Below are 22,776 nucleotides of genomic sequence, written 5' to 3'. Positions count from 1 at the left end.
TAAGCACACAGTTTTTTTAAAATTTCAGGACACTTCACAATCAACAGCAGCATACAACTATCTTTAGCTTATTGCCAAATCATAAAAAAAAAAAACAAATTAAACTAAACTAAAACAGAAAACTTAAAAAGTTAATTCCCCCTCAAACTAAAGTTCACATTGTCCCCAATGTGCAAATAAAACTCAGGGGAAAGAGACTTACCTGAGACCTCCATCAGAAGGGGTTCGGTGGCGGCGGCTGATCATATGAATGAAATTGAGGAAGTGGCGCCAGATAATTGGGGTCCTCTATCCCAATGTTCATGCGAGTGATTAGAGAGTTAAGCTGAGTGACTTGACTCTCATCATATAGACCCCTCTGCACCATGTAATTCTGCATATGGTTGTTCTGTTGAATGATGTAGTTTAGTTGTGCATGTGTGTACTGCATTGCCGGATCAATTGGGCCAAGCAGTTGTTGTGGGACATCTTCCTCCTCATCTACACTTTGTTCTCTTTGGTGCCTTCTACCTTGTGGTTGAGCTTCTGGTGGTGGCTGCCCATAGGGATGAGGCTCTTTAAGCCTATTAACCATGCTCGCATCCATCTTTCTCTATGGTACTACCTTGTTATCAAAGGGCAACTCTGGCACGTCATATGTCCCGCAAAGATCAGTAATAATACCAGCCAACCCAAGTCCACCTCCCGTGGCACCCTGAACAATCAACTCAAAACTACCCCGAACAACTTGACCAACATTGATTTTGTACCCCTTCATGATGGCATACACATATTTTAGACGATCCATTTGCACATCAGAAAAGTGTTTGCTTGGCACCAATCGAGCACTCACAAAATACGTCCAAATTTTTGCCACAGGATTTATTTCACACTGATACAATAAATTTGGCGACCCATCCTGTCCATCATTATCATGAAATCTCAAACCCAGAAACCCAACCGTTTAAGCTACATCCACCAAGTCAAACTGTTCTGCTTCTTCAATTATCCTCAAGCACTGTTCTTCTCTAGTGAAATTGGGCAATCCATAGAGTGTGTTGATTGCATCAGATGTGGCTGGGACTTTCTTGCCACGAACCTTAACCTCGCCATTTCTCCTTTCAGGCCAGTTGGCCAAAAATTCACAAGCCGTGGTGACATTGGCTCATTCTCTGGCATCCACAAAACTACGCCACTTCATACTTTCAATTTAACCCCAGATTGTTTCAAATCTTGGTTGGCGTCTCAATGGGGTATCGGTGTAATCAATCCCCCGGTCTTCAACATAAGGCCTATTGTTCAGCCTAAGGAATCGATGTTGACCCGCTTCACTTACAAACCGAGACCTATCAAAAGATGGTGTTGGATTGAATGACGAACCACCCTCTTCACTTGCCCTTAGGCTCTTGGGTCCCATAGTTAACAACAAACACCAATTTCACACAACAAAGATGTTTGAAAAATTTTGACAGCACCTCCCCTAATATTCTTCAATTTCCCAAAATTTCAATATCACCAAAAACACACAATAATACCAAGAACAATAACCACAGTCCATAATATCCAAGAATATCTCAAAATAAATCCACAAACCTCCAAATAACTATTGCAACTATTCAATCTTGTAGGAGATTCACTTAATCAATCAAAATAGTGAAAAAAATGATACTTACTAAGTGAGAATGCCATTAATCCACCTCCATTGTTGAATAACCATGAAAGGCTTGAGGTTGAAGATGATGAGTAGTGATATTTTTGGATTTTGGTGAAAAGTGGTGAGTTTTGGAGTGATTTTAAGGGGAGAGTGAAGATTGATGAGAGGGTTTTGGTTGGGGATGGGATTTGTTTGATTTATTGATGAAAAGAAGATGAAATTTGAAATTTGGGGGAGTCGGTTAGATGGGTTCTGCTTAAGGGGAAAGTGGGATTTGAAATTTTTTGAAATGTGAGGTTATGGGGGGTTAAAATCATATTTTATAGGGATTTTTAGGGTTTGGGTCGCATGCTGGTCGCGACCACATAATGGCCTTGTCGCGACCAGTGTGCAAGTTGGGAATCTTCCTTTCTATAAAGTCCCCCAATTGCAACCATGGTCGCGACCATTGTGAAGCCTAGTCGCAACCACTGATGGCTTTGAAATATTGGGCTTTCTGCAAAATCCCAGGTCGCGACCATGAAAAAGGGTCGCGACCACTAGGTTCTGGCCCGAAAATTATTTATTTTCTTTTTTTTTTCTTTGAATTTTCACGCTTCGCACGGTTTAACTTAAAACAAACCTCTGAAAGTTTACAAAATGCTAAAAACAAATAAATAAACAAACTAAAGAAATAAGCTAAAGTCTCAAAACACATCAAAGTAACTAAAACACTTGGGTTGCCTCCCAAGAGCACTATCTTTATCGACATATAGTCGGACGCTGAGTTGTTTCTCAAAGAGGTGCCAGTATAATGGCGGACTTGGCTTGGTCAATTTGATCACCCAACTAGAGCTTCAATCGCTGCCGATTAACTTTGAAAGTTTTTGGACTCTCGCCTTTCAATTCAACAGCTCCATATGGGAATACCTTGACCACCATAAACGGTCCAGACCATCTTGACTTCAATTTGCCAAGAAACAGTTTCAACCTTTAGTTAAAAGGTAAGACTTGCTGCCCGGGTTGAAATTCCTTCCTGACTAAATTTCTGTCATGCCACTTCTTTGTCTTTTCCTTGTATATCTTTGCATTCTCATACGCTTTGTTTTTGAATTCTTCCAGCTCATCTAATTGCAACAATCTTTTCTCTCCTGCTGCTTCTAAATCCATGTTCAGGGTCTTCATTGCCCAATAGGCCTTATGCTCCAACTCCACTAGCAGATTACAGGCTTTTCCATACACTAACCTATACGGTGACATTTCGATAGGTGTTTTAAATGTTGTTCTGTTAGCCCACAATGCGTCATCTAGTTTCCTTGACCAATCCTTCCTCGATCTTTGCACTATTTTCTCCAATATCAGCTTAATTTCCCGGTTGGAAATTTCGGCTTGGCCATTGCTTTGTGGATGGTAAGGTAGAGCAGTCCTATGGCGGACTCCATATCTGGATAACGGAGCTTCAAACTGTTTATTACAAAAATGACTCCCTTCATCGCTAATGATTGTTCATGGAGTTCCAAACCGAGTGAATATGTATTTTTGAAGGAAAGACAAAACTGTCTTACCATCATTGGCTTGAGTTGCAGCAGCTTCCACCCATTTTGATACATAGTCCACAACCAATAAGATATATACAAATTGCTGAAAGAAGATGGAAAAGGACCCATGAAATCTATCCCCCAGACATCAAACAACTCCACCACCAAGATACCTATCAAAGGCATTTCATTTCTTCTAGAAATATTCCCCATTCTCTAACAACGATCACATGCCTTCACAATATCATTAGCATCTTTAAAAAGAGTAGGCCAATAGAACCCACTTTGAAGAACCTTCGCAGCAGTTCTTGTGCCACTAAAATGCCCCCCACATTGTAAGGCATGGCAGTGGTTCAAGACAGAATACATCTCTTCTTCAGGTACACATCTTCTCATTATCTGATCAGCACAGTGTTCGTAAAGAATCGACTCTTCCCAGTAGTAATGCTTCACCTCTAAAAAGAACTTTTTCAGTTGTTGACGAGACATCTCAGGCGGTGTAACATTTGCAGCCAAGAAGTTGACATAGTCTGTAAACCAAGGTACCATCAAGCTTTCCCTCAAACTAAAGAGTTTCTCATCGGGAAAGTCTTCATTTATCTGCACGTCCCTTGCATTTTGGCTCTCTTCTATTTCAAGTCTTGACAAATGATCAACAACTAGGTTTTCAGTCCCCTTTTTATCTTTTATTTCAATGTCGAATTCTTAAAGTAGAAGCACCCACCGAATCAATCTTGGCTTTGCATCCTTCTTGGTCATAAGGTACTTTATTGCAGAGTGGTCCATATAAACTATCACCTTACTCCCAATCAGGTAGGGCCGAAACTTGTCACACGCAAACACAATTGCTAGCATTTCTTTCTCCGTGGTGGCATAGTTCAGTTGAGCATCATTCAGGGTTCTACTAGCATAGTAGATGGTATGAAACACCCTGTCAACTCTTTGTCCCAAGACTGCTCCGATTGCGTAGTCATTTGTATCACACATCAGCTTGAATGACAACTCCTAATTTGGTGAAGTGACTATAGGTGCCGATATCAATTTCTCCTTAAGAACTTGGAAGGCTTTCAAGCGTTCCTCTCCAAACTCAAAAGGTACCCCATTAACAAGAAGATTGGACAGTGGTTTTGAGATCTTTGAGAATTCCTTGATAAATCTTCAGTAAAATCCCGAATGGCCCAGAAAACTCCTTACTCCTTTTACAGAAACTGGAGGGGGTAGATTCTCTATTATAGACACTTTGGCTCTATCCACTTCGATGCCTGCCTTCAAAATCTTATGCCCCAGAACTATCCCCTCTGTTACCATGAAGTGCCACTTTTCCCAGTTAAGTACCAAGTTTGACTCCTCACATCTGATCAACACTTTCTCCAAGTTCTTCAAACAATTGTCAAATGAGGAACCGAAAACTGAGAAATCATCCATAAAGATCTCTATACAAGTCTCAATCAAGTCTGAAAAGATTTCCATCATGCACCTCTGAAATGTTGTTGGAGCATTACATAGTCCAAAGGGCATTCTCCTAAAAGCGAAAGTGCCATATGGACATGTGAACATCGTCTTCTCTTAATCTTCCGGTGCTATGGCTATTTGATGGTAACCAGAGTAGCCATCTAGGAAACAATAGTACTCTTGTCCAGCCAACCAATCTAACATCTGGTCAATGAATGGCAAAGGAAAATGGTCTTTCCTGGTTGCCTTGTTAAGCTTCCTGTAGTCAATGCAGATACGCCAACCAGTAACCGTTCTTATAGGGGTCAATTCATTTTTCTCATTTTTTATCACTGTGATCCCCCTTTCTTTGGTACTACTTGCACTGGGCTAACCCACTTACTATCTGAAATTGGGTAAGCCCCCCCAGCATCTAACCACTTGATCCTTTCCTTTCTGACAACCTCTTTCATTGGTAGATTGAGTCTTCGTTGTGCATCAATAGTCGGCTTAGCGCCCTCCTCCATTAAAATTCGATGCATAACTGTTGAGGGACTGATTCCCTTAATATCAGCCAATGTTCACCAAATGGCTTTATTGTGCGCGCGGAGTATTCTTAGCAACTTGTCAGTCTCCACATTAGAAAGTCAAGCTGACACTATGACTGGAAGCTTCTTGTCTTCTCCCAAAAACTCATACCGTAGATGATCAGGAAGCACCTTCAGTTTTAGTTCTGGTAGTTTTTCTGTAGATGGCATAGGCTTCTTTGGCACAACCCCAACTCTTCATAGTACTTCCTATTCAATGCCCATAAGAGTCGAGCCATTTGGCATATCCCAATGCATCCATTCCATCTTGCTCATCCAACTCATCTTCGATTAAGCTCATTTCTAAAGGATCTTCCATCAACTTTTTCTTCTCCACTATAGTGTCTATCAGATCAACAAAGAAACAGTTATTGCTTACCTTTGGAAAAGTCATTGCCTTTAGTACATTGAAGACCACTTCTTCCCCTTGCAATCTCAGCTTCAATTCACCCTTCTGAACATCTATCAACGCTTTGCCTATTGCCAAGAATGGTCTCCTAAGAATAATTGGAACATTGCTGTCTTCTTCCAAGTCCAGAACAATGAAATCAAAGATGAATTTATCAACTTTGACTAGAACATCCTCGATGACTCCCCTTGGATTAGCCAACGACCGATTAGCTAATTACAAGGTTATTAACTTTGCCTCACCCAACTGCAATCTTTCAAAAACCGACAGAGGCATCAAATTGATGCTGGCTCCCAAATCACACAACGCATTTATCCCCTCTATTCTCCCGATGGTACAAGGAATGGTGAAACTCCCAGGATCTCTGAGTTTGGGAGGGAGTTTCTTCAGTAGTATAGCGCTACAACCCTCAGTCAATGCCACTGTGTCATAGTCTTCCATTTTTCTCTTCTTTGACAGGATTTCTTTCATGAATTTCACATAACTAGGTATCTGTTCCAAGGCTTCTACAAAGTATATGTTGATGTGCAGCTTTTTAAATACCTCTAGAAATTTTAAGAACTGCTTGTCTAGGTTGGTCTTTTTGAGTCTCTGTGGATAAGGGATCTTCACATGATGATCTATGTTGACTGGTGGAGAAGCTTGTTTTGCTGTGAGACTCTCAATAGTCTTCTTTTCTGCTGATGTTGGTGCCGGTTGATCATGAACCTCTTCTTCCACTGGTTCTCCCCCATCAGGCCATTCATACTTCTTCCCGCTTCTCAGAGAGATTGCCTTACATTTTTTTTTGGGTTGACCTCTGTTGTGCTAGGCAAGTTCCCCTGAGGACGGGTAGCTATCTGAGTTGCCAACTGCCCCATCTGATTCTATAAGGCTTTAAGGGATGATCTAGTCTCTGTCATAAACTGTAGCAATAAATATGTTTGAAGACTAGACCCTCCACTAGAACCTTGTTGCTGTGGTTGCTGTTGATTTTGAGTTTGGGACTAATTTCTCGACTGATAGAACCCTTGTTGTTGCTGATTAAGACCACTATTTCTTCGACCCCCTCCTTGATTGTACCCAAAGTTGTTATTTTGAGAGTAATTCCCTATGGCTTTTGCTTCATCCATTGGCATATTATTCACATCTACCGAACATTCATCATAGGTGGGAGGGCCCCCACAAAGCTCACAAACAACTTGAGCCTGTTTTGCCTGCACAACTATCAGTTTTGTCAGGCCCTCTACTTGGGCTGTCAGTTTGGTGATGGGATCTACCTCATGAATGCCAGCCACCTTCTTTGTTTGACTTCTTTTAGTTGGCCATTGCTGATTATTCAAGGGTATTTCTTCTAGCAAATTATAGGCCTCGTTTTTACTTTTTTTCATAAATGCCCCACCAACTGTGACATCTATAATCGTTTTGATATTGCCAATCAGCCTGTTGTAGAAGTTATGGACCAACATCCACTTTTCAATACCATGATGTGGACATTTCTTGATGAGATCTTTGAACCTCTCCCAAGCCTCATGAAGAGATTCATTGTCCAGCTGACAGAAATTATTAAATTCTCCTCCCAGCTTAGTAGGCTTTGCTGGAGGAAAGAACTTGGACAAAAACTTTGTTGCCAAATCGATCCATGTTGCAATAGAGTTCGGTGGCAAGGAGATCAACCAATTTTAATGGGAAAAGTCTTAAGCGGATGGCATCATCACTGACTCCATTTACCTTGAAAGTCTGCATAACTCCATGAAATTAGACAAGTGAAATTGGGGTCTTCAGAGGGGAGTCCACCAAATTGGACTAAAGACTACACCATTTGGAGTATGGCAGTCTTTATTTCGAAGTTGTTGGCATCTACGGTGGGTGGTCTTATACAAGACTGGACCCCCATCAGAGTTGGAAGAATGTAGTCTCTTAGACTACGACCATTTGCCTGATCTTCAACGGCACCTCTGTTATTACCGTTGTTGCCGCCATTATTACTGCCATTAGCATAATCAGCCATGATTTCTTCTATTCCAGTAGTTACTGAAACTCTTTCGTGCCTTTTGTTTCTTCTATTTCTTCTACAAGTTTTCTAAATTTTAGGATCAACCGGTAGTCTAATACTCTGTCCTTGTCGTCGCATACACCTTAAATTCCTGAAATAGACTAAGACAATGTTGAAAGAAAAAGGTTAGCAATCAGCAAGAAAAATTAACCAAAGTAGAATTTAATGTAATCTTATGCAATATCAATCTTTAAACAATTCCCCAGCAACAGTGCCAAACACTTGTTACGAAAATTATGAATAATACGCAAGTGCACGTATTCAAGTAGTAAACTCACAAAGGTGAGGTCGAACCATAGGGAATTGGACTGAATACCACTAGATTAAATTTATGACTCTATTTGGCAAACCAATAATTTTTATGATTAAAACACAAAACATTAGTATCAAAAAGCTAAAATTAACAGCGAAAGATTCAATCAAGATGATAAAATAGGGAAGAGAATCTTGTTGATTTATTTACCCAATTGTTAATGTTAATTGCTATCATTTTTCTTGATTTGAATGACAGATTACACAAATTAACCTAACTCTTTTCAGATCTTTTAGGTTCTAAATCACATGTTCTCTAATCAATCTCTGAATTAGAATAACATGTAATCAGCTTTAAGCACTAATCTAAATGTCACACAGGTTACGCAAATACTTTTGTTTCACATAAAACTTAGATTATCTAATTTTAGCATTCTCAATTATCACTTGTCAGATTTTAAATTGAGATCGTAGAACATGTAGAAGGTGATCAATCTTAAACATGGAATTACACACATATATAGATAATTTTACAAACAAGATAAAAGGAATGGCAATTATAATTAACTAAGTAAAAACTTTAATCAACATTCATCGTCTTCCCCAATTGGGAATTTAGTTCATAAAAACCATATTAACATCCATAATTAAATCTAGAACAGAAATTAACATAAGGAAATTCAAGAGTTAAGAAAGAACTAGTTGGCGATTTTGCTCCGGATAGTCACAATAGGTTCCTCTCCTCCTTCATTCACTTTTCGGGGTTGATTTCTGATAATATTCATCATAAAAGTCGAGTCCCTTATATAGGAATTAGGGTTGTTACCTCTGAATGGAGAAAATTCGAAACTGGTCAAAAATCTTGTGTTTTGCCCCTGGTCGTGACTACATAAAGCCCTAGTCGCGACCATATGCAAATTGGAAAAAACACCCATTCTGCCAAAACCTCCTAGTCGCGACCATAGAAAAGGGTCGCGACTACTGGAGCCAAATTGGCAGCTTCAGCAAATTTTTCTCCAGAATGTCCCGTCTTTTCACCAATTGATAAAATTCGAACTGTAATGCATCGGGAACCTGAAACAAGGAAAACCAAGCATAAAACCATTCCAAAAGGAAGCATTAAATGAGAAAACGTTTATGAAATTGACCCGAAACTTAGGCTAAAAATAGCCTAACAACGCCAGGATTCGAAAAGCAAGTTCGAGTAAATTTGTAGGAAGAATGTCAAAGATAGGGATGGCATGCACGGGTACAGAAAGCTTGAGTGGGATTTCTTGAAAGCTTAAATTTTTTGGAGAAGATGAAAATGGTAGAAAGTTTGATTCGTACCGTTTTATACTCTATATTTTTCAACCATCAGATCATAACATGGAAGATCTAATGGATGAAAATAGAAGTGGAAAAGACAGTCCATTAATGCTATTGATGTGTATTGGAACCATAAAACTCCCAAAATCAAAGATGTGCATATTTTCAAAAGGTATTATGACAAATATATCCTCTGTAATTATTAAAAAGCACTTTTATTAAAAAAGAACTTTTTAAGGGGCAATTGTTATACCCGAAATTCGGCTGGCACTTCAGAGAAGGACATGTGTCAACTTGGGAGAATACGAACCAACAAATATAATATTAATTATATTTGTAGATGTTAAAACGGAATAACTCATTAAAATACTAAATTGGTAATGTATATCTATAACTTGCTGATTGTAAAGTCATAAGCGAGACAAGGATATATAGACTATTAACTCACGCATTGACGAGAAACCATACGACATCAGTAGTGCAAGGCGAGGCATCAACCTCGCTACACATGGAGAGACATAGACGAGACGGTGAGTGTTAAGGCATTTAGTGTATAATACACATTATACAAACTCAGTATAGCAGTCGAGTGAATCTAAACAACTAATAGCGAGGCATCCATCTCGCTATAGGAAAGCACACTTGTGGTACCTTCACTAATCAGCTCCTAACATCTTTCAATGAAATCTACAGCTCCGTCGAGTCAGCTCTCTCAGATAGAAGCTAACATTCAAATGATGCTGACTGCTGAAGTTCACCTTGTCACCAAGAACTGCGATTGTCAGATGGAGCATTATGTCTTTAGGCGCAGAAACAACGAGGTTTACATTATCAACTTCGGAAAGACATGGGAAAAGCTCTAGCTCGCTACCAGGGTTATTGTTGCTATGTTCACAGCAAGACGTCCCAGAACGATACGCTTTACAACATAATTAATACACGTTTGAATTGACCCAGTAAAAGTGGACCAATCATAGCTGTGTAATTTTCAAATAATAACCGCATTTATTCTATGTGGGATGTAATCAAATTCCAAAATTTCAGGGGATTATTGTTGTAAATTAGTCAAATTTGTAATTATAAATAGGAGCAGGTTACACTGAAAAAGGGACAAAAATTTATTAGAGAAAAAAGTCCTAGAACTGTATCAGAAATCTAATAAGATTGATTCGTAGACTATGCAGAATTTTAACTACAAAACCACGTAGAAAACCCTTATGTTCTTATTTTTTCTTCACTGCTTTTATTTCTGGTGCAAATCCATCGCAATTTAGGCTTAAATATAGTTAACAAAAATCTGCATCAACATAATATATAAATTACATTTAATAGTTAAACTATTTTACATTTAAAGTTCATATATTATAGTGTTTAATTTGACATTTAGAATTTATAGTTGATCATTTTCATTGTATTTGAATATTGAAGTTAAAATTTACATATGAGTATATTTTTTTATTCTAATTTTTGAAAAAAATTGTTTAATACTTTAATATTTATTCAATTTATATTTATTTTTTAACATTAATTTCAACTGTAACCATTTTAATCTTGAAAGGCCTATACTATACATTTATTTTTTTTTCAAATCTATTATTTGAACACCAAAAATTAACAATAATAAAAAAATAAAAAATAAAGATCGGTTTAAACGTGTTAACCCGACCAAACTGAAAAAAATTATTGGGCGGGTTACACTTTTTTTATTTTTTCATTAGACGGTTTACAATTAGATTTTTGCAACCCAACAATTATATTGGTTGGTAAAAATATACTATAGCCCGACCAAACCGACCGATGTACACCCCTAATGAGGAGTGAGATGGAGCACGAATTCGCTGATGCTCAAGAGGAAATTGCACAATGGAGGGCATACATGGACCGTTTTGGATATCCACCAAATTAGATCTCTAGCATTTTTTTTCCATGTTTATGTTTTTTTAATATGTTTGTAAAGGCTTAGTGCCTTTTGACTTTTATGTGTTAGTATGTTATGCTTTTGCATTTTTTTTTTAAATGTTGGGATTTTATGCCGTAAATAAAATCCATTCCAATCTATTCTGATTTGTTATCAATAAAAGATTAGAAGTCATTAATATTTACATGTTGTTTTCATGTTTGTGGCTTAATATATGTACAAAATCTGTTAAGTCCAGAACATATAGTCATTTACAATTACAGTGATGTCAACACAATGGAATGTGATTGTGATTATATGCTTCAAAAGACATAGTCCATGTTTCATCAGTGCGTTGGATTTACACTGATGTGATAATCAGCGATGAAGTGTACTTACACTATGCATAAGTGTTATGTTCTTTCCAGAACATTGGTAAAGTATGCTAGCTTTGAATGTATGGAGTATACATTGGACTGGACCGATATTGATCTTGGTTAAGATAATATAATCTTACCGTTGTATCTTTTTGACTCAATATCACTAGTTGATCTTAGACCAAAAGATCTTAATCCTGATATGCTTAGGTTCAATCTCAGGAGTGTTATTCATGTTCTTTGATTTGTTAGTTAAGCCTACTTTCTGGTCAGGGTGATACGTACATTTTGGGAACATGGTAGTATGATTGAGTGGGAGCGCTAAACATAGATATGAAATCTATAGCTTCTATAGGTACTTAGAAGTGAAACGATGATTTCCTTCGAGCTTGGGTTAATACATGTAAATGGAAGAGCTCTTATTTCAGTGATTATATTTCACTGAAATATCATTTACAGGAAGTTAAGTATTTTAAGGATAAAATACATTGAGCAGTGAAACGATAAATTTATTTCTACTCGGTGTAAATCATCTATAGAGGTTCTTTGATTATTGAGATTAGAACGATGTTTAAATGTGATATCGTATCTATATGGTGGAACATATAGAGCGTTCTATATGACTAAGAGTGCAATTCCAAGTTCTATGAGTGGATGGAACAAGGAATTAATAATAGGGAATTTACTTGGTAAATTCTAGTTCAACTTATTGGAAGCTTAGTTATATAGGCCCATGGTCCCCATTCTAGTTGAGACAATACTGCTTGTAAGACTCAAATAGTTGATTTTAATTAATCAATTATAATTCTAAAATTAGACTATGTCTAGTTTATGAATTTTCACTAAGCAAGGGCTAAATTGTGAAGAAAAGAGATTCTAAGTTTTATTTATTAATTGGAAGACTTTATTATGTCTAATTAATAAATATATTAAATGACAATATTATTTAATAATTTATTTTAGTTATTAAATAATTAGTTTTGGCATTTAAATGGTTAGAATTAAAAAATTAGCGTTTTTGAGAAAATAGAAGTGAAAATTGTGAAAATTGGAAAAATACCAAGTGGGGCCCATTACTCTATGGCCGGCCACTTATGAGGCTTTTTCCAATTAATATTTTCATTATTTTAATGCCTAATAATTCCTAACCTAAACCTAGTGGTTACCTATAAATAGATAGTGATGGCTCACACTTAAATAGAGAGTGATGTGAATGAAAATTCAAATAGAATTTTTGCCTTCAGAAAAATTGAGCATTCTATCCTATTGTCTATAGCCGAACCTCTCTCTCCCTCTTTTCTTCTTCAATTTTTTGAAACCTTGAGTGATAGAGTGAGTGCCCACACACATCAAGTGGTATCTCAATCATAGTCTGGAAGATTGTGAAGAATCCAAATTGAAGAGAAGGACATTCGGGCTCAGATCTTGGTAATACTCTATGACAGACAGGATACAAGGGTTAGAGATCTGAGTGGAAGGAGACATATTATTTCGTTGCACCCAATGTAAGGTTTTCTGAAACTTTATATGTGTTTATTCATTGTTTTAGAAATTCATATTAGGATGTTAATGAAACATACTTGTTAGTCAATCTAGATCCTGGTAAAACATATTCCAACAACTGGCCTCAGAGCCATGGTAATGATTTACTTTCATGAAATATGAATTAAAACGATGATTTGCATTGATTTGGATGGTTTCATGTGGTTTATGTGCTTATGTGATGATAGTTTAGAAATCACAATGTATGTTACTGAAATATTTTTTATTTCGATCTAGAATTATTTTTACTGGAAAATAGACAAAAAATTAATAAATTTAGACTTTTACAGAACCTAATTTAGATTTTTTATGAATCAGTTATGATTTTTTGAATTTGAACAAAAATATCAGGATTTGAGTCACACACGCGCGCGTACGGTCCTTGGAACCGCTCGGACACGCTCGGCCATTCAGACAGTGCAGACCAAGGTTTCTCGGACACGGCTCCTGTCTGAAGGGCTGCAGCGCCGAGCTCCTCGATCAAATGTGGCTGCTTGCAGCCTCTGCCTCGGCCAAATCCCTGCTCTCCGCGCGCGTAGGGGTATGCAATGCATACCCTTGTGCCTCAAACTTGTTTACTTCATATCTTTTGATTCAAAAATCGTTTTTCATTGAATCAAAAGCCAATTTTTGGTAGAATTTGGTGTAGAATCTGAATTTTCAATTAAAAATCTAATTGTCAGAATAAAACTAATTTTTATTAATTAAAATTAGTTTTAGATATTAGTAGGCTTTGAATTTTGAAAATTTGATTTCTCACAAAAAGAGCCTTATGGTTAATTTTGAAATTTTAGATTATTTTATTTATTTTAATTATAAGATCAGATATTACATTTTTTTAAAAAAATTTGGAATGATCTTACATTGATATTAAAATATTATCTTTTAAAATAATCTTGTTCAAATTTCAAAGTTTGCTAACCATATCATATTTTTTTTAATTTTTTTTTTATTTTTTAAAATATATTTTATTAATTAAAATTATAGATTAGGAATATGTTAGGTTTAATATTTTATCTTATTAGATATTTTTTTATTAAAATTATATTTTGGCAAAAATAACATGAAATTTAAAAGGTTTGGTTAGTTTAGGTTTGAATAGAAATTTTAGGGTTTCAAACCATAAATTTTCAAACTTGTTTTATTTTATTATTTTAATAAAATATTCTAACCATTTAAAATATATATTTTTTTTCAATTAGTTTATTTATGTAATATTTAAATTTATTAAATTATAAGACTTAGAATATAATATTGAAATAACTAAATTTAAAATTCAAGATATTTTATTATATTATCTTATTAGAAATTTTAAATAAGTTTAAATTTTGAATAAATTTAAAATTTGAAAATTGGGTAGATATTTTTTTTTTTTGATTTTTTGTTAGAATTTAGGAAATTTAGGAGTTTGTTAAATTTTTAAATTTTTCAAATATTTACTAACAACCTAAATTTGAATTCTAGTTAAGATATTTATTTTAAAATTGAGATATTTTAGCTTACTTTCCAGATATTCCAGATCAGTTACTTGTTTGTTTGTATTGTTTGATTGTTATATTATATATATATTCAAATTTTTTTACAAACCTATTATTTATCTGATCTAAATTGCTATGATTAACTTGTTGACAGATCCAATGATCTATTTTAATCATAGTCCAATTGTGAATAGATCTTATAAATAATTTATAACAGGTAAATTTTGCATTTCTTTCATCTGTGTAAACCTAGTAACATGATAGGGCTCATCCAAATCATTTGACCTGTGTGAGCCTATATGTTTGCTATTGGGCTTAGATGCATATATGAAACCCATTTAAGTTTTACTAAGTAAATGGACTAGATTGCTAAAATAATATTTCACTTAGGTAATTTTATTTAGGCCCAATTAGAATTGGGCTTATTCAATTAATAACAATTATTTATTTAAAGGTTAAAATCCTCTCCTTTGGGCCTTGTGTGAGAGTTAGGGGGCCAATAGCAGTGGGTACGACATACTAGACCCAACACTCCCTCACATGAACCACCCCAATTGTGAAGGCCCATTTGCCTTATTTAAATAATTGTATTAGGTTACTTATATTAGTATAACCTAATTAAAATTGAATTAGCAACATAATTAACTTTTAAAATATATGAAATTTATTTTTCATTTTAATATTTTAAAGTTAATTTTAGAAAAACACTTTGTTAATTGAAATATATTCTAGATAGTTATTTCTAGTACTAGTTATTTTTTCTAATATTTAATTAGGAAAGTATTTTAAGTTGAAAATTAATTATTTAATTAATTAATTTTGGACCAACTTATTTATTTTTTTTTAAAAAAAATATTTTCCTAGTATTAAATTAAAATTAATAATTGAGTTTCTTTTAAACTTGATTATTTAATTCTTATATCTAAAACATTTAATTAAATTGAAGATTAAATATATAAGTTGATTTTCATCATGATACTTAAATATTATTATTTTCATGAAATTTAATTAAATAGATAATTATTTTAAGTTGGAGTTTTTTCAAACAACTTAAATTTGAATAGTTTTCAAAATATATTTTATTTTATTTTATTAATCATTATTTTCGAAATAACATATATTATGCAAGATTTTTTTTTTTTTTTTGAAAAATAGATTAAAGTTGAAAATTAATTATTTATTTTGATTAATTTTGGACCAACTTAAATCAATATTTTTTTCATTTAATGATTAATTAAAATAAATGAACTAAATTATATTATAATTAGAAAATGAATTAATTAGTCAATGAAAGTCTAGATAGATATTATCTGTTTTTGCTTGGAGTACTTTTCTAGTAGTATTTAATTATATAGAAAATTAATATTTAAGTTGATTTTCATCATGACTCTTAAATATTTAAATTTTAATTTATATTTAATTAAATAGGAAAATTATATTTTAGTTGAAAATTAATTTTTATAAATTAATTTTGGACCAACTTAAAATTAGAATAATTTTTCAAGATTTATTTTATTTTATTTTATAGCATTTTCGAAAATTGTATTCTTATATACTTTAATTTTTCAAAATGCAATATATATTTGTAGAAAATTAAATTTGAGTTGCAAATTAATTTAAATTAATTTTGATACAACTTAAATTGAATAATTTTCTAAATATTTATTGAAAATTATTACTAAGATGGAAAGAATTCATTTTATTTTAATATCCATCTAAGTATAATTTTATAAATATTAAATTAAAATTTTATTTAGAATTTTATTTTAATTGGAAATTTTAATTAAATAAATATATATTTAAAATAAATAGATTGAAATAAATATTAGTAGAAAATACATTTTAAATAATGAGCTTTATTATTATTAGGATATTCGATCTCCATTGTTGGTTTTACATAGTTATTGTTTTAGTGAGTAATCCTCCCTAATGGAGGAACGTTCATTAGCAATTTAACACCAAAGAATCTCGAAAGATAAGTACTATTTGTAAGTGTTTATTTTAGTATGGATCACCCTAATGGTGGCGACTTTTAATAAGGCTTACAAAAGTATGAAATAATGGTGGAAGCTCATAAGATAGAATAGCCATGGCTCTCCCCTAAACGGGATATCGCTGAATTCTCATCTTGATCGAATAAAAGGTTGCTAGAATGTTTATCATTTTAGATGAGCTGACAACTCTATACAATGGATGGTAACTTTGACTCTTGCCTAAACGGGACACTGATATCAGTTTGTTGAAAACCTTGGAAATTATTTAGGATTGTATGCTTTAGTATTTTCGCTTGTCATTCCTACTTGCTATGTGCTAATAATTTCTGAATGAGATTTTGTTTTTGAACCTTACTTGATTTCTATTTATTGTAATTTGTAGTATCCAACATGACAATGACCAACCCCATGGTCTCACTGTTGACTGATAATAAGCTGAATGGATCTAACTTTCCCAAATGGAAAAAGAATTAATATTGCTCTCATGTGTGAAAATGCCCTGTTTGTGTTAACTGAACCGTGTCCTGAGCAGCCGGGTGATAATGCAACCAAAGCTGTAAAGGAGAAGTACGAGCGTTGGCAGAATGCCAACAACAAAGGTCGATACTTCATGCTTTCCAGCATGGTTGACACCTTGAAAACAAGGTTTGCCAACACTGACACGGCTGCACAAATCATGACCCAGTTAACTGACATATTCGGGATGGCATCAATTCAATCTCGCTTTGAAGCGACGAGGAATTTTATCAATGCACAGACGAATCCTCATCAGAACATGCATGATCACCTTCTCCAAATGGAAAGTTATTTCCAAGAAGCTCAGAATCATGGAGCTCTTATGGATCAAACAACTCAAGTGAGTCTAATCTTGAATAGTCTAACTCCAGTCTTTCTGCCTTACACTTCAAAATATGTCATGAATAAGAAGGAACAAGATTTTCACGAGTTGGTTAACGACCTTTAGACATTTGAAAATTTGATTGGAGGACCACAAAAGAAAGGATCTAAAGCCCATAATTCTGGGAATGCTAATGGGGCGGCTAAGGCTGAGGCAAACTTTGCGTCTACTTCCAAACCCAAGAACAAGAAGAGGTGGAAGAATAGCAACAAGCCTGTTCAAGTTGTGAAAACAGTTAAAAAGAAAAAGGCTGCTACTCCTGGTGATACACTAAAAGGAAAATGCTTCTATTGCAATGAAAATGGCCACTAGAAATCCCTATGTCCTAAATTTCTAGCAAAGAAACAAGGTATTTCTTTTCATATAAACTGATGAGTTTTAGAGAATTATTATCCACTTGGATTATTAATTCTGGACCTACTAACCATGTTTATTTGTTTTTCTTCTTATTTCAGCTCCAGCTGCTTGAACTCGGATGCTATCTTAGCAAGTTGAATCGGATGGGTGGAGCTAGTCCAAGATGAAGATGAAGCTCGAAATCTTCTTTTATTATTTCTGAATTAATTGTTTTAGTTTCAAAACGATTTGGATTTCAATTATTAGTTTGAGATTTTTATTCCCTATTTTTCATATTGTTCCAGACAATTCATTTTATTTTGGAGAATTTTTTTAATAAAGTTTTCTATTTTGAAAAATGAATTGCATTTATGAATTGAGCTTCATTTACTTTATCTTGTGTATGCCAGTACCAATTATATTTATATGTTTAGTGATTGTATGTGTATGTGTTTTTATTATTGATACAAATTCTATAGTGAATTCAACTCTGCAAAGAGTTAATACTACATAAACACTTAGAATTTCATTTCTATGTTTATGAGTAATTGTTAGTTCTAAAAAAATTATTAAGAATTTTTTTAATAGAAAGATCTTTTGATCTGATAGGGGTGGAAAAAGTTAAGAATAATATGCAGTTCAACGATCTTTTATATCTATTGAACTCTAGATTATATTCATAACTCCACACGATCACTATAACACTTAGGGATGGACCATGATCTCTATATCCCTTAGGGGTGGATCATAATCTCTATATACTTAGGGGTGAACTATACTATTGGAATATGTAGTTCATTTTGAACTCTGGACTATACTCAATACACCACAGTACTCTTTGTGACACATATTTTAAACAGGGATGAAATATAATGAATTAGCAAATTATCATAATATATTCTTGATCTTGATTTATGTTCTAATTAATATTTACTGTTGTAATAGAAATTGATACCAATAAAGTTCTTTGACATTGTATCACACTACCATATTTGAGTGGGAGAATTTTAAAATTCTTAACCCATCTTCATTTGGTTGACACTTGTGATAGGAACATTAGAACACAACTGAGAAAGTAAATTTAACCATTCATATGGATAGAAATAACTTATCAGAATTATGAGAATAAGATAGTAGAATTCTTGCATAGTCTATTCGAATGACTTGGGCAAAAATTCCTAATCCTCATAAAATTTTTATGGTATCTCTATTGATTACTTAATCTCAAGCAAGTATTTTGCATTAATGCTAATACTAGATTGCTATGTTGATGACTTAGTCTAAAAGGAACTTACAATTTCAGACTAAAACAATATGTCACAACTAGATATCCCTCAAAACAATATTAAGAGGTTAAATGTACTTTTATGTATGAATTTAACCAGACTCCTACTGTTGAGTGGGAGCCATTTGAGATGTAATCAAACAAGGAACATTAAGGGATAGTCAAGAAAGATTTATGAAAGTGACTTATATGTTAGATAATAGGAATGTATTGTTGGAATTTATTTTACCAGGATCATAGATCTACTCACAAGTATGTTGATTAACACCCTAAATATGAACTTTCTAAAACGATGAAATAAACACATATAAAGTTTAGGAAACCTTACATTGGGTGCAACGAAATTAAATGACTCCTTCTGTTCAGATATCTAGCCCTTGATTCCTTTATGTAGCAGAGCATTATCAATATCTGAACCTGGATCTCTTTGTCTGAATCTTTGATGCTCAACTCCTTCTTGCTGAAAGTCTTTCTTCACGATCTTCCTCACTATGATTGAGGTATCACTTGCTGTGTGTGGGCACTACTCCTACACTAAGAATTTCGAAATCTCAATGAGGAAGAAAGAGGAGAAGAGTGGTCGGCCAGATAGGGAGAGAGAAGGCTCAGTTTTTTCTGAATCAGAAGTGTAGAAATTTAAGTGTAAATTTCCCGAAGCCTTCACTATCTATTTATAGCATTCCACTAGGGTTAGGTTTGAATTATTTGGCATTAAAATAATGAAAATATCAGTTTAAATTTCCTACAAAAGTGGCCGGCCCTAGTGGATTTGGGCCTCACTTTTTGCAATTTTGCAGTTTTACCTTTTCTGCATATGATTTTCTCAAAAATGCCAATTTTCTAATTCAACCATTTAAATGCCAATTCTAACTATTTAATAACTATAAATAATTATTAAATAATATTGTCATTTATCATATTTATTAATTGAACAATACAAAGTATCATAATTAACAAATATGCCCCTAAAACTCTTTCTTTACAATTTCGCCCTTACTTAGTGAAAAATTCACAAATAGACATAGTCTAATTTGAGAATTATAATTGATTAATCAAAACCAATTATATGAGTCTTACAAGCAATATTATCTCAACTAGTGCGAGGACCATGGATCTATATAACCGAGCTTCCAATAAGCAGATCAAGAATTTATAACCTAAATTCACTGACTTATTAATTCTTCGTTGAATCCACGCATAGAACTTAGAATTGCACTCTCAGTATATAGAATGCTCTATATGTTCCACCATATAGACACATCATTAGTTATCCATTGTTATAATCCTAATGTGATCAATGATCCTCTATATGAATGATCTACACCGTAAAGGGATTAGATTACCGTTACACCCTGCAATGTATTTATTCCTTAAAACACTTGACCCCGTATAAATGATATTTCAGCTTATGTGAAATGAGATCTCCACCATTTATGTTCGTTCGGTCAAGCTCGAAGGAGATCATCCTTTGCTTACTATTCGCAGATAGAAGCTATAGATTCCATGTTTATGCTAGCGCTCCCACTCAATTGCACTACCGTGTTCCCAAAATGTACGTATCACCCTGACCTAAAAGTAGGCTTAACTAACAAATCAAAGAACACGAATAGCCTCTCGAGATTGAGCCTAATCATATCAGGATTAAGATCATTTAATCTAGGATCAACTAGGCGATATTGACTTGAATAGATATTACGGTAAGTTTAATAAATCTAAGTCAAAGTTTAATATCGGTCCCTTCCGATGCATACTCCATGCATCCAACCTGAGCTTTACTTTAACCAATGCTCTGGAAAGAACATAGCACTTCTCCAAATGCAAGTAAACTCTGTTGTAGATTATCATATCAGTAAAATCCTATGTCTGATAAATCTAGAAAACTTTATTCACATAGTCATGTTTACTTTCCAATGTGTTGACGACACAATAAACAGGATCAAGTATGTGAAAAGGGTTTCAGATGAGTTTATACATTATGTACATATAATCATGAAATAAATCATGTGAACCATGCAACATTAAATGTTATTTCTGATCTATATTAATAAGTAAATCTGATTACATTGAAATGAGTTTTATTTAGGGCATAAAACCAAACAAACTCCCACTTGCACTAATATAAAACAAAAAGTGCGTTTCAAATAATCTCAACGCCTTGATATACAAATCAAGTGTAGTAGTAGTAAACTCCTCGTAATAGGATCTGAAAGGTTGAATTAAACACAACCTTTTCTCCACTATTACTCTTCCTTAATCACAAAATCATTGATAATGTGAAATTCCTCTCTATATGTCTACTCTCTTGGGATACTGGATTCTATACCTTTGGCAACTACTTCTTGGTTATTGAGGAAGTAACACTAGTAGTTAAGGCAATTTGGAATGGTGCCAAAAATGTATAGAACTTTCCTTAGACTGAATAAGTACCTTTCCTGCAACTTTAACATTCAGTCCCTTTCTGGTAGACCTAGAGACTTCAGATAGGTTTTTACACTTCTCCAAAATCACTATTCCACCCCCAGAGTAATCACCATCTTATCAGCAGACTTTCTAACACAAAGGCAAGTCTTGAAATCTTATGTGGTGTAGTCTAAGAGTTTTATACACACTCTTATTGACTAACATATAGTTCCTCTTCTTAATCTTAAGATTTACTTGATTGTCTTCCAATGTTCTTCTCCTGGATTAATCTGATACCTACTCATTACTCCCACTCAACAGCAGTTGTCTGGTCTAAGGCATACTAAAGCATATCTGAGACCTCTCACTGTTGATTTAAGAAATTCTTTCATGACTTTATCTTTTCTGGAATAGTTGAGACTTTTCCTTAGATAAATGAAATCTATACCTAGAAGTCGAGAAGCTTCTATAGATTGCCATTGGAAAGAAAATGCTTCAGCATCTTACTAAAGTAAGTTGCTTGCATTAGAGTAAGTAATTACCAGGCATACCACAAGCCATAGGTTTAGATAAACTCAAACCTATAATACTATGAACAGGAAGTTTGTTAAGTCCATAGAATAGACTTATTAACAAAAATTTCCTTTTATGTCCTTGTAATAGAAAACTTTAGGTTATTCCATGTGAATGGATTAAACCATAATTCTATTGGCTTTTCTTCTTAGTTTCTTATCTTGACAATCCATTACTTGTTTAAACTCACAATGGATTTTAATCACTAGTGTCACCCAAGTCATAAGAAGGTGAGTTCCTTGAAACTCTCCCACTACGACAAGGTACTGTGAATTATGTCGAAGAAAACTAAATGGTATTGATCTCTTCGGTTGTGACAAGACAACAGAGGCAGTGGGATCATCATATGTTATATAAGATGATAGAACACTTTTGGAATCAAGAAAAATATCTCCTTTATTTGCTACTTGTTTTCAGACTTAGTCATTATCTTAGAAAAGTAGTATTTGTTTGAACAAACACTTTCTTATCTATTGACAATGGGTTTGTCCACCCCTAATCACTTAGAACAGCTAACAAACCATGGTTAACAGTTCTAGCTTTTCTTAAGATTTTGATTAGGTCATCCATGAATCTAGTAATGATTTACATTAAGTATACAACCATTACATCATTCTGAAATTGTATTACCATAGAAGGAATTAGGCAACGACTAGTAACTAATCATCAACATGCAACTCGAAATTTCTGGGGAGGTAAGTTTGGATATAATTCAAAAATCAAATTAATGATCTTTGAACTGCATATCTACTAACTATTTCTCCACCCCTATCAGTTCGCAAGATCTTTAACTACTTACCTTAATGGTTTTAACCATTGCTAGA

The 22,776-nt window shown here is 34.0% G+C and overlaps 1 non-coding gene across 1 annotated transcript; it reads left to right on the top strand.

Moving 5' to 3' along the window:
- The first annotated feature begins 7,035 nt into the window (after positions 1-7,035).
- On the top strand, positions 7,036-7,142 carry LOC115701617 (small nucleolar RNA R71). The gene has a single exon (XR_004008609.2). It is a non-coding gene; the product is annotated as a small nucleolar RNA R71 (small nucleolar RNA).
- The last annotated feature ends 15,634 nt before the right edge of the window (positions 7,143-22,776 follow it).

Source organism: Cannabis sativa, chromosome 8 (assembly GCF_029168945.1).
Source record: "Cannabis sativa cultivar Pink pepper isolate KNU-18-1 chromosome 8, ASM2916894v1, whole genome shotgun sequence".
Classification (NCBI taxonomy): Eukaryota; Viridiplantae; Streptophyta; class Magnoliopsida; order Rosales; family Cannabaceae; genus Cannabis; species Cannabis sativa.
The sequence above is the reverse complement of the archived record's forward strand: the minus strand, read 5'-3'. Positions and strand labels throughout refer to the sequence as shown.